Below are 14,538 nucleotides of genomic sequence, written 5' to 3'. Positions count from 1 at the left end.
AAAAACTAAAGCTAGACTCTGCCTGTCTGGTGAGCTAACTGGCCCAACATATATGAACTATTGCACAAACTACCATCAAAGCTGTTCGAGCAATCAGTTGCTTGGGTATGAGCGCAATAAAGATATATCTCATAAAGACAAAAGAAGTGAATGCTGTTTCAAGCCATAAATACTTGGTTAGGTAGGTACTATCCACAGGCTGGAACAGAAATATTTAATGGAGATCTAGACACAAATGTTACATTATAACAAAAAGTTATTTGGTCTTTAGGGAATCTGTCTTCTTTTGCAGCTTCCAAAACTATCTCAGGTAATAAATACTGGACAGTAGAAAGTCTATTCACTTATATCTCACACGAATAGTCCCTTAATGGTCTGTTTATATCCCTGATACACCATAGTGAACTGAATTTTGTAACATTTGTGTATCAGAGCTATCACTCAACTAATAAAAACTACTTATTACTTTGTTTCGGCCACTGAACTGACCGACCACTAGCTGGAAACTCCTTTCAGTTTAAACTGAACAACGATATAAGGTCTGGAGGTCTTTTCTCCTGTAAAGCTGAAAGACTCATCCCAACAACAGCAATGACAAAAAGTACAATGGCCCCTGAAGACAGAGAAGACAGACAGCATTTAGAATAATGGTAAAGATGATAGTCAACTACTTAAAAATTTTAAAACTGTTGACAAAAGAAACCACATGTTTTCATTATTGGCAAAAAAAAATAATTTGTTTTATGCCTTGTAGGTTGTCTGATAGTAGTACTTGACTTAGCAGTCTCCCATTTCTAGAAAGCATCTTATTCATTGTGTTTCTACTTTTTAGCCAGGTAATTAAGGTTTGTTATATTCATGTTAGCATCTTGTTGGTTAGAAGCACACACTACAACATTTGTTATGCATTGTATTCATTTCTGAGTACAGACTCTTGGCAAGTGAATTTCCTGGAGTACTGTAGTGGTTTGCTAATCAATGATATATCCAGAAGCCTTCTTCCTCTATGCTTGATTTTAGCCAGTGCCCTTCCAAAGGTGTGTACTAAAAAAACTTCCAGTACAGGTGAAAAAGTGCTAACCCTCCTTCCTGATGGCTCCTGTAGTCTACTCTTTGTTCATCATCTTAGAGAAGCGGGACAAAGTAAGACTGCTAACTCAAGCTCTTCTCTCTTTTCATGCCATTCTGTTGATTCCATCCCAAATTGCTTTTTTCACCAGAGGGGCAATTTTAAAGAAAGCCAAACTCACTGCTCTTGCTCTCACTTGCTTCTTTACAGCAACATTCAGTAGGAAGGTTATCTAGATTTCCCTACACATCTAGAAGGCTGAACTAGTACAAGGAGAGGGTGTCCTCTCACAATGACCGTTGCTGGCCCTCTCTTACTATGGGTGCAGATATGGGGGAATCTTCTTGTCTATGTACATAGCTCAGCTCCATTTGGAGTAAGTATTATTCTTTGTTCTTGTTTTCTATCACTGTGGAGCCATGTCTTTGTATAACTGCTCTTGAGACACAACTGCTGATTCCTATTCTTAGCAATATAACATAGTCTGCAGCCCTTCATATGGACAGCCTCTGTGTGATGGGCTTTAGCTCTCCACCCCATTGTGAGTTTTAAAATTATCTTAATTAGTTAGAGAAGCATGTTTACATCCAGTTGCACCTCTTGACCTAAATAAGATGATATCATGCTAATACAAACTACAAGCCATGTTTCCTGTTTAATAACCTGGAAATGGAACTGGAATTTCAAACAAAATATTAAAATATTGATCCTTACATTCAGGGGGTCAAAGACACAAGTAGTGAAAACAGAAATGCTCCACTTCATCTGGAGTCTTGAAAGAAAACACATGTTCAGGAATCATATTCCAGAAGAAAACATGTCTGAGAAGCTGTTTTTCCTCTGCATTTCCTGCCTTCTTGTTCATCTTACTCACTGGAAAATACTAGGTATTTGCCTGAATTAGTACCTTCCAATACTGCTAGTTCAGGAAACGCAGCATGAAAAGACAGATTTTTGCCTGCAGTTTGGAGGTAAGACAGGGCTCAGACAGTGAGGTAGAATTAGCAGAGACATGTTAGCCAGAAAATCTGGAACTCAGCTCAGAACCTATGAATTACATAGAAAGCACCTATTTATAATGCTAGTTACCGATCTCATTTAACATCAGTTACCCTCAACCAATCTACGACCAGTCTATATGCTGAAATCAGCCACATTAGCTTTCTTCTAAAGTTGATAATTTCAGCCACATAATGCAAAATATTTTTGATCCATTATTGTTATCTGCTTTATTTATTTTTGTTGCAATAGTGAGTACTCTCCTTCTTCCTGCAAAGGATCCTTCAGTATTTAGTCCTACTCTAGATGTATGCAGTGATTATACACAACTTCATCCACATTAAAGACCTTTCTTTGATGCGGTGACTTAACGTGTCAGAAACAGGAAAAAGACAAAATCAGCCCAATTGACTTACTTTTCTTCTTTGGCAGTAGGTTGAATTATCTCCGAAGATGCTAGCCTGTAATGTGTAGCCATGTTTTCTAGCCCTTGGTGTTCATCCTGTCTAACTAAAAATAAAGCAGTAATTATTGGCAGTTTCCATCCACAACATACACAGAAGCTACATTTACTAGGGGAAAATACTTAGGAAAAGAATTGGGAAAATAAAATGTGTAATTGCTCTCCAGGTTAAACGGTCTTCCCTACTTGGCAAAGGTCTAGAACACATTGCTCGCTTCTGACCAGTACACAGTCCAGTAACCAAAGACTGGAAATTACTTAACTACAAAGTTATTTGGATGAGGATGACCTGACACAGAAATATTGTCCTTTCCACCCAGGGTATTAATGAGTATATATTTTAATGTCACATAACCGAGGCGATTTGTGGAGATCTTGCCCCTACTGTGGCCATCACACTTCTGAGCTATAGCTAGACACATCAGTCTGCAAGTGATAGAGAGAAACTGCTGGCAGACTGGCTTTCATCACTCTCTCCACAGCTAACCACCTAAGCTAATTTCTCTTGGGTTCTAAGGATCTGTTTTTTGCTCAGCTTCCTATTTTCTAATTTTGGAAATCTACCACCTGCCACTCAGTTTTCACCAGTAATCCTGACCAAAGCAAGTTCAAGGTACTTGCTGCTAATGGACAGCACTCACAACTTGTCACAAGCACATTATTCTGCAAGAGTCCGATGTCTTCTGTGTTGTTGCAGTTTCCTCTGTTGTCTAGAGCTGGAGTTGTCACCCAGCATTTCCCTCTAATAATACTATCTATGTTCTAACCTTTAATATGTGTCTTCTTACCTCTTAATTTCTGCCTTGTAGATATATGCCTGTCCACCACTGGCTTGTGATGAAAGTAATTTGTGAATCTAATATAGGCCCGTCTTACCCCATTAATAAGTGAACCTTCAAAAGGAGAGAGTTAGGAAAAAAATAGTGAAATGCAATGAAATTAAATGCAAACCAGGAAGAGAGAGATTTCAGGGCCTAGGTTTGAATGACTTTTATTTCCATCAGCTGTTTTCCTTAAATCCTAGCCTGCAGCTATATAATACTGTATATTGTAAAGAAGTATTACACAGTTAGAGGTGAATACATAAACAAATATGTGTACTTCAGTATACACACATGTACAACCTTCCTATAGCACAGGTGGCTTTAAGACTTACCATATTCTCTTCTCATTCTCAATGACTTACTCAACATCTTACTTTCTACATTGCACATTATGCTTTGAACACAAATAATGTCCTGCTACATTTGTTGTGCAGAACCTTTTACTCACCCATGTGCAAAATTGTCGGGATGCCAAATTTCATCTTATCTGGCCACTAGCTTTTTAGTCATTGTAAGGGAACTCCTGAAGTAGTCTGAAAAATTAGATCTGACCTATTTGTAGTGTTCCCTCCCTGTCACACTGTGCCAAACAGCGAAGCAGCACATCATAAAATGGCACCAGTCACGTTTCACTGACTAGAAGACACAACACTCTCAGACAGCTAACATCCTAAAAGCTATATGTTTTGTCTTATTCAACTAGAAGTCCTTCAGAATGTTCCATGAGGATCTCAGTTTCCATGTAATGCGTGAGAAAATGTGTGTCTTTCTGTGTTGTAGATTTTTCATTGTTTCTGCATACATAGCTGCTGTTGTTCTAGTAACATGGCTAAACAATTGTTTGCTGATGTTCTTATCAGCGATCTTTGACCAGTCTGAAACAGAGCTGGTACTAGGGTGTCTTTCATTTAATTATTAACATCCACTAAGATCTTCTACAGTATTGAGTGCTGTATAAAGTAATTGTGGCTATAATTTGAGCAAACCCCAGGTGAATATAGCAACACATGCACGCAGAACAGTGAAAGTGGAGAGAGCTCTTTCAAAAGCTTTGGCATCTGCTGCATTTTACCTTCAATCTTTGCAGGACATCCACTCTTTTCAGTGCTTCCTCTGGTGGGAGACATGCACACATGGTACAGAACTAAGAGATTCACAGAAGAAGGGCATATTCCTTCCAAGGGGCTTAACAGTGTGTACTAGCTATGGGAAAGCCAACTCTGTGTTAAGATTAACATAAACAAAAAAGAAATCCCAGCAGCCTGCATTTCCCCCCCCCCCCCCCCATGTGTTCTATGGCTTGATAAACTGAAAACCAGTCTATACAAACCTTCAGGAGGATAACGGAGTGGCAACGCTCACATAATGGTACTTTTGGAAAGCAGTGGATCTTTCCAAAAGTAAAACATGTTCACAAAGTGAGACTGGAGAATAAAGTTTCTAATTGCCTTCATGAATAGGCAGTTTAGAGTAGGTAATTGCCATTCAGATTCAAAGTAGCAGGAGATGATACTATCTTCAGTTTGGAAATTTGTAAACATAGATTAAAACACAGAGTTTAGAAGAAAAACAAGAATATTAAAATTTGAAGATCAATCTTAAAACACATAACCTCCCACCTTTTTGGATAAACCTTACAGTTCTCTCCTGTTTCTTCCTGCCACAGATATGGTGAGTGATTTAATTAGTGTTTCACTATCGAAATTGAAGTTTTTACTGATATTTGGAACATAATACAAAGAAAGCATAATTAGTGCTGTAGGAAAGACAGCTAATTTAAAAAGAGTTTTAAAACACGTGCCAAGCTGCTAGTGGCTGCATTTATTGTCTTCCCAGTGGTTTAGGATCCTACCTAGGAAACTAGTACTGTGTGTGTAAACTGACCCCTGTTTAAATCAATGAAACAATTTACTAAGATTGCGATCTTAGCTTTCTCCTTCAAAAATATTAAATACATGATTGTATATACTGTCATGCTGGAATTGCTGTTGTGAGACAAATGTGTTTATGTAGCTATTATTTTTAATAATAATTATAGCTTGGCTTTTTCATATGAATGTAAGATTTCCCAAAAATAAAAAATATTTTTAATCACCTCTTGTTTTGCAAGCCTAATGAATCAACTGACAGCATATTTAAGCCATTTGCTGTTGAATATTTTATCTAAAATCCCAATTAAAACTTTCCAAAAATTGCTGTATTCCCATCAGCTGCACAACATCATGGCAACTAAATTGTGTCTCATACTTGGCCTCAAAATACATGGAACAATGTACTTACACATAATTAGATTTTTTTTTAAGTGGGTGGTTTCCCTTGCAGTGTGATGGCATATGTACAGAAGTCAAGCATCCAGGATGAGGTACTGAAAGTAGAGCTCTTTGCCTTCACTGTAATTGATTTGCTTTGTCAGGTTGCTGATTTTCTTAAAAACTTGTTAGCATTTTCTAATGAGGAGCAACAGAAGGAAAATATGTATCCTCTCCTAGTTTTTTGTAAGCTGTTTTCTTCTCCCAGTTTCTCCTGCTGAACTTTCACTCAAATTGCCAGCTGCTCTGAACCAACTAGGAATACAATTTTCCAAACTGTCTGTAGTGCATAAAAGCCCAGGTGTGTTAGTCAAGAAAATCATAACCATTTCTGACAGTCTCCATTTCTTAATGGAGGAAACATGTACATACTGTATATACGGTAATGAGCTACTTTGAAGTTGAATTCCCATTTATATGTGTTTACTTCCAGATCTGCTAATCTACAACAAGATCTTGGCAATGGTCCTGACCTCTCTGTTTCTTTCTCTGTTTGTTTTCTTTACTGCTGTGTGTGATCTCATGTAAAGCAGGTTACAGTCATTATTATTGTATATATGTGATTGCATGTGTGTGCCTTGATAAATTCTCTCTTTTGGAGTTCTGAATTTTTCATTTAAGTCCAGCTGGTACAATTGTGAACTCATCTTTTCAGTATGTTCCTCTGTGTCAGATTGCCAACTTCCAAAATGTTTGACCAAGTGTTTTGATTAAGTCCCTGGAGGAAAGCTGTCTGTATACTTGTGAAAGGGCATGCTCTGTGTAGGATGACTGTGTACAGTATAAATCTATAAAATGTGGAAATGTTTATAAATTTATCTGCCAAATATTTATCATCCGTGTAACAAATGCGAAGTTATTTAGAGTACATCAGATTAATAAAGGGGCACTTTTTGCTCCTCTATATTCAAATAAAGGTTTGTTCTCTGCAATGAATACATATCAGGTGTGATAATAGCCAGAACACCATTCTTTGCTACCCACAGAATGCTGAAAACAGTTGTTTTACCTTAATTACTTCTTTTACAGAGGCCTTCTATATATCCCATCTGTAGTGCCTGTAAAAGAAGTGGAACATGTATTAAAACAAAACATGGAACAAGCTAATAATGTTAAAGAAATGTAAATGACTGTTAAAAAAAAGACAGACTGAAAGCTGCTACGGTTGCAAGAGACAAAGTTCATTAGTTAATCAGCTGGAATATGCATTTTTATGGTACATAATAGCACAAAATAGACATAAGGCCTTTCACTGCATAATCGTAGTGCACAGGTATGTTATCACCCAAAGGGTCTAATTGTACTCTGTGTGAAGAGCATACTGCTGCAAGGTATGCTGATCCACACATCCCAAAGGCCAATGCGAATTTATACAATAAACTATAGTTCCACAAGAACTTGTTTTTCACAAAACCAAACCAAACAAAGAAACAAAACACACACACACAAAACCAAACCAACCCAAAACAAACCAAAACAAAAATACAAACCCAAAAACTTGAACAGCACTGCAACAGTCTTAGTTCTTCATTACTAAGGGCCTCTGAAAAGCTTCAACAGATCAAATGTGGTAGCTTTAAAATAACAAAAAACTGCTGAGTTATTTATATTCTGCCATCTCTGTGGCTGGATTGGAAATAGATTTCCAAAAATAGTTTATTCCAAACAGATGATGGGCTAAACAAAACACATGAGTCTCTTCAGCTGTGTCACCAATAGGGACAAGTTAAGCTACATGTTAATTCAAAGGATTTTCAGGCAAGCACACTGTCTGCAAAACCCAACAGCAAAGGACATGTATGATTTTGTTACTGGCAACTGGACTATTTCATGGTACAGTACAGGAAGAAAACTTGCTGTGTTTATTAAGTAAAACTAATAGAAGTACTAATCCGTATTTTAAATCTCTTTACATGTACACTCTCACCTACCTGCATTTGAAGGGGATTTGTAGTATAACTACACTACTCTCATCCTCATGTGGAGATGAAACATTTATGCATGTGTCTCCCAGTCTTGTTCTGGAAAGAAATCAATCTCTAATGTGCAGAAAAGAAGCTAACAGTCCAAACGGGAGAGTGGGAGAAGATTTCCCCATATTCTTCACAGCTGCCTTTTAGAAACTTTGTCTAATCTCTATAAAACATTCTATAGCAGGGAATATTGTGCTGGAGCACATCATCTCACGAAGAGTACACTTCAGCTTGTAGGACTGCATTTCTTGGAATAATTTTGCAAGCATATGTGTGTATACTCCTACCTGACACATATATCCTAGCAAAAATGTGATAATTCAGGGCAGTGTGTGTGTGTCTATATATTGTGTGAGACAAGTACCCAGAGAAAGGGGATGCAAATGTAAGAGGAGGAGGCATTTTGTGGTATTGGGCACTGTGTATAGACCAAATGTTAAAATAAATCATATGCATCCTCCATATGCTTTAATTTCCACTAACTTGTCAACTAGGCTATGATTACTATTTAATCCATTGCAACTGTAAAGCACATAATATATTAGGCTGATGTGAGAGCCGTATCTACCCTGAACCATTCCCCATCTTGTTTAGTCATCTCTGGAACTTTTTATTAGTGCTTTACATAGGCAGCAAAAGAAAAGAAATATTGGGTTAAAGTTCCTCATAGACTTTCCCAAAAATACTAAACTAAATGTAAAATCATACCATTCTGCATGTTTCCTGGTGGCACCATATATAAACTTTCACAGTGTACAGGTGAATTCACTCTTTCTATGGAAAGCATGCATCATGTTACTCCTGAGTCTCAGAGTGAACATGACTGGTCTGCTTGGAACTACAGTAATGATTTTGTATTCCTATAGCAGGGTGAAGTTGTTTGTGCAACGAAGCTTGGGAAGACATCAAAAACATTACTATGGAGAGACTTCCAGGGAGAGAAGGATAGAGCCTGACCATATCAGTTGCTGAATTGTGCAGTCACAAAGGTCTGTCAGCTGTGATCTGTGTAACACTACTGACTGCTCTAGGGTACACTGCTGTCTGCAAAGTGTTGTATGACTTCTGCTCAGAAAGCCAGATGCTGTTCTTATGCTTACACATAGAGGCAGAAGCTACAGCTGCTACCACCAGTGGTAATGCCTGAACAAACTACATCTAGAAATGCCTACACTAACCAACCCAGCCAATGTTTCCAGCTTTGAAAACAAGAAGACAAACTTGTGTCAGCCTTATCAAGTCCTGGGTAATGGTTGCTACAGTTCAGAAAAGCCATACTGGGGCATTCCTAGCCACAGAATGGGAAATTCTCGAAAATATTCTTCAAACATACTGTTCAATGCTGGGGGGGGGGGGGGGAAAAAGGTACTAAAGAATCATTAGCTACAGGAATGACTTGTGAAATGCCTGCTGTAACCACTTAAAATGTTAGTTGGATATCCAGATACTTTGGAGGAATTCTGATCTTATACAGCTTAGGCTATATACCTAATCTCAATTCTCACACAGGCAAACAGCACTTTAATTTAAAAAGTTTTAATGATAATGCACAGAGTAGAGTTATGGTGTAACAAGTGTTTTTTTCATAGCTCTGAACTGGGCATTTTATAGCAGGTTTTATCATAACTTATTTGGGTTATGTGTGCCCAGACAGACCGCAGTCACTTAACCCCAGGACTCTCAGGGAGTTTTTTACTTTAAATCATAGAATCATAAGATTGTTAAGGTTGGCAGGGACCATAAAGATCATCAGGTTCCAACCCCCCTGCCACGAGCAGGGACCCCTACCACTAGGCCGGGCTGCACAAAGCCTCATCCAACCTGGCCTTGAACACCTACAGGGATGGGGCAACAACAACCTCCCTGGGCAACCTATTCCAACCTGTGCCCTTTTAAAAAGTCCCTCCCCAGCTTTCTTGTACTGGAAGGCTGCTATAAGGTCTCCCTGGAGCCTTCTCTTCTCCAGGCTGAACAGCCCCAACTCTCTCAGCCTGTCTTCATAGCAGAGGTGCTCCAGCCCTTGGATCATCTTGGTGGCCCTTCTCTGGACCCCTGCCATCAGATTTGTATATTTCTCATGCTGAGGGCTCCAGAGCTGTACACACTGTACAATGCATCCTCTGCTTTGCAGTTAGAGTGGACTTCACAGAAACTGGAAATCAGATAAAATTGAGAGTAAACCACCTTCTCCATTTTCCTGGATGTGAAGCCATTGGTGGAATATTATATTGTCTGCATTGTGTAGCTTTCAGTGGCTGTTATTGCACATACTCTCCCAAGAACTCCCTTGCAAACTTGATTGTGACTGCAAACATCATTGCAGTATGGTAGAGCTAGATTATTTGAGAGGCAATCCTCCTGCTATGTAGGATTACATAGCAGTATATTTTTTTCCGAGGTTTACTTCCCATCCAGCAGGTCTGGGCCCTTCGTAAATTGCTGTCTCTGAGTACGTTCTGACCCTGTCCTGCACTGCCCCCCCTCCCCAACCATTCAGTCCATAAGGAGTTACAGAAATTATTTTTTGTTACTGTCCAGTAAAGTTACATGGAAAAAAGCTCAGGCTGCTAGAGAACAATGACGTAGCCGCCCAGTTCTCCAGTGTGGGAGGAGTTTGACTTGGTCCTTTCAGCCCTTACCTAAAATCAGAACTTTTAAATTTTAATAAAATGACAAATCCGTTTGGAAAAGAAAAAAAAAAAATTAAAAAAGAGGTCACTGCTGTTAGTAAAGATATTGGAGTAGAACCAAGAAACAGTAAGGTATTTTTATACTATTGATTTACAGCAATATCAACATTACACTGCTAGTGTGAACTATGACCAGTCTTTGGTAGGGCTGTCATACTGTGTTTTGTGTGCTAAAATACATATAAAATGCATCATTGTTAAAGACTGGGATACTTGGACATGCAGAGGCTGGTTTCCAGGGAAAAACTCTGGACTTTGCTTAGAAAAAGCATAGCAGAACTATTGACTATTCATAAGAGGAAAGCAAAAAAGGCAGGTAAGAGCACACACATCTGTTTAAGAAGCCCTCTGCAGTCAAATATGTTACTTTGCACTGTTACTGTTACATGAACGTTGAAACCAAAGAAAAATATCCGTTCCCTATGACACAGGACCCTCCCTAAATGAGAGCATTGGTTATGGAAAATAAACAGGTCCAAGTTAAAACAATTCAGTTGCCAATCTGACCTACAGGTGGAATAGCAAAAATAACTAATGGCAATGATCAGGAGAGACGAATACAAAGCTCACACAGAGAGTTTCAGCTCTCACTGTCCAGCAGCTGGGTGATTCTTCACGTTTGGGCAAGCCCACTGCCCGGATCGGTACCACAGGCCTCCTGAGATGGGTGAGCCAAGTGTCCTGAGCTGGGGAGCAGCCCAGCTCACCTCTGACACATGCTTTAGTGGGACAAGTCTCACTCGTAGAGTGGGTCCAGGCCTTTCCTCAAGTGATGCTGCCATAACCCTGTGAATCAGCATCAGAATCCCAGTGCTCCCTAACCTGAGCAGGCTTCTGGTTCATGTTTACTGGGAATTTCATATACTGATTTTAATGCTACAGCCGCAACTGATTTGGGATCTAGTTATTTGAGGAATACTCTTTTTTCCCCTTAGCAAAACAACAAAGCCATTTCCAGGAGTGCAATTCAAACCAAAGCCATTTTGATTTAAATAAGAGGAGGCTGCTGATACTGTGTTCCCTGTGAAGGGTCCTGGATGTTGGAATTAGCTTTCCTCACTGAGCCTCCCAGAGCCTGAGTTTGTCAGTCTTTTAGACATGTTCTTCATTTTTTTACACTAATGTGAATAATGAGGAGCTTTTCAAAAGGCTGGAGCCATGCCAGTGGAAAAGTGGTGGAAATAAGAAGACCAGAATCAATGTAGTGGAAATCCATGGGAGTTCAGCTTGTGCTTTAATCGTGGGGCAACTGTTGGCAGGCAAAAAATAGTTGCAGGGTTGCCTTAGCTGTCAATTGGTAGGCTGTAAATGCAAAGCTCCTAGCACTCGGTCTCTAGAGAAATAAATAAATAATACATTAATGAGTGAGCAATGCATAGACTTCTAGTGAAGTGGAAACACTGCTAGGCCCATGCAATCACAAAGAAGCACACAGATGCTGTATCACAAAATTTTAAAACCCCAACATTTCAGAAACCCCCTAAAATCCTCCACCCCCAAGAAACAGGGCCACAAGCACGCCAATTGCAGCTTGTGAATAATGTGGGGAAACAATCAATATTTTAATTTTGATGCATCCAACGTGATAGAGAATGCTTTTTTTGCTGAGTCTGCAAGCTGCAGCCAGGCACAGATGTTCCCTGCTTTCAAACAGTTCTGAATTAATTTTTATGGTCATTCATTATATGTAGACAAGGAGGGTCACTCCACTCCGAAGTACTCTGTTAAATGAATAAATATTTATTCCAACAGAGAAATGGAAAAAGCTATTTTCTGGCAGAGTTCTTGCAGAAAGATTTCCACCTCTTTCTTCCTAAACTCCTGCCACTTTTTTAGGAACCAGGGCACTTTTCCAAGACTTTTTGAACAAATACTTCTCTTTTTAAAACACCTGCGAAAGCAGAGAAACTGGTTTCTTAGCACCTTGGCAGGCATGATGTAACCAAGCCTTGCGAGGATGGGAAAAGCAGATGGATCCCTCACCTGATAGGAAAGGACATGTAAAAGTACATCTTTGGAACTCACCTTAGGTAATGCTAGGATGCATAACATGGAGGAAATAAAGGCAGAAACAGCAAGGTACAGTATAATCTGACATTCCCACCCCACCACTGCTTCTCACTTACAGCACAGGACACATCACTCCCTCCTCTTTTATATTCAAGCAGGTCTTTGGAAGCTGAGCTAGATTCTGAAAGAAAACTACAGCTTTTGAGCAGGGGAGAGGATAATTAAGTCAGCTCAGTCCCATGAGTGAAATAATGGTGTGATCCTAAAGACAGAGTGACAAGCACAGCAGCATCAGCATGAGTAGTGTGTCAGTTTGCAAAGTGCAGCTTGGGACCTGGGAAGAGTCACTGCAGAGTCACAGTGATGCTGTTGCCAGGGGGTCAGTGTTTCAAATCAAACAATTGAAATCCTTGCCTTCACAGCACTGACTTAGAAATCATGAGGTTTTACTGAAAAAAATGCTGGAGAATACATGGCTTTCAATATTTTCAGGTTCTTCCATCAAAATACAAGGTCTAGAAATGGTCTTTTCCTCAGAACAACCTCAGGGCAGACACTTCAGCTCGTTCTTACCTTGGTAGCTGCAGCTTTAAGGAAAACAATGTGAGATTTGCCAGTGGTAGAACGATTACACATTTCTGACACTGAAGTAACTTCCTCAATTATGTTCTTTTTCAGGTGTCAGTGTTGCACAGAAATACTCTTTTGTGCATAATTTGATACTCATCTTCTAGTTGCTTTCTCTAAAAGTTTGTTTCTATGTAACCCACATGCTTGTTTTTCCTCCACCCCACAAACTATTAATTTTACTTTTTAAAAGTTGGTTTTCAATTTCAAGACAAGTAACAACATACTGAATATTATTTCTTTCTGATTGATGTCCAACAGAGCTCAATTAGGTGTATTTCCAATTACCTTAGCTCACCCTACCAGTTGTTAGAAAATCTGATAAACTTGTCCCTCTAGACATTGAGTATTTGGTATTCAGTGTTGCCACTGACTGTACACCAGCCCAGTTCAGAAGTTAAAATCACTTCCTCACTGGGAAGTAACCATTGCAGCTGAGCAAGAAAAGTGCTTCAGCTCTTCTCTTCCGGGTCTCCATTTTAGCTGCTCATTTAGTTTGCTGCGATATTACCTTCAGGATTTCTTCAGGATGCTTTATCTCACACAGCTCATGTCTAGCTAAAGCTTAACATACTTCTAAAATGAAGGTTTCTGGTGCAACCATAGGTCCTTACTCATTGAAAGGGAAAACCTGAGAGGAATCGTGAAAGGGGAGTTCTGGGTTGCACCTCTGGGTGCACAAGGTAGGGAGCAGAGTCAAGCGATGTTCCTTTCTTGCTTTTCGTGAGCCAGGGAGTCACAGCCTCCCCACTGCTAGTAGCTGTGTTATTTTCAGGGATCTCTGTGGCCAATTATGTGATGACTTATTAGTTTACTTACCTCATGGTCATAAATAATGCATAACATGAATAACATGTTGAGAGGGAGGCTGTAACCCAGCCTGATTCCCAGTGCTGATCCTTCTCCCGTGGAGGCTGCCCATGGGAGCATGGTGCTGTCATATTGCTGCAGGCAGCTGTGCTGGGAGACACTTCCTACTCTTGTGTCACCTAATGTCATCTTGAGCACCTCTTGACCTTTGGTCACAGCATTCATGGTCTTTTCACTGCAATTTATGAAAAATTATTAATCTGGGCTCACCTGGTGTTCCTGCTGAATGTACAGGGGGAACAGCTCTGCCACCATGGCCTCCTGAGTCACTGTCCCTTTGGCCACCGCTGACGTGCAGCAGAGCTGAGAGGGCCCTCCTACCATGCCCTCCCTCTGGTCAGGGAAAGGTCTGCTGGCTGCACAGTGAGTGTAAAAGATGGCTTGATGGTTTTGGTTACAACACACTGCTACTGGGTCTGCAATAGTGCAAGTGTGGCAAGTCCAGCTTGAACTTGTCAGCCTTTAATTAGCTGCGTGGTGGAAACAACTGAAAAGGTCCTTGCAGTAAATGTGAGCTTGCCTGGAGCTAATCTCCTTCTGCTTTGTGCTGCACAGATTCAGGCTGACCCACTCAAGCAGCAACCCCCTGCTCCCACTTACTGGAGTGATCTCTGCAGTCCAGGCTTTCTGCTGAGAAAATAAAAAGGATAAGGTCTTTCTCTGCAATACCTAATAGAAAAATAATGACATTAAAGCTGGTGTTT

Source organism: Apus apus, chromosome Z (assembly GCF_020740795.1).
Source record: "Apus apus isolate bApuApu2 chromosome Z, bApuApu2.pri.cur, whole genome shotgun sequence".
NCBI classification, from domain to species: Eukaryota; Metazoa; Chordata; class Aves; order Apodiformes; family Apodidae; genus Apus; species Apus apus.
The sequence above is the reverse complement of the archived record's forward strand: the minus strand, read 5'-3'. Positions refer to the sequence as shown.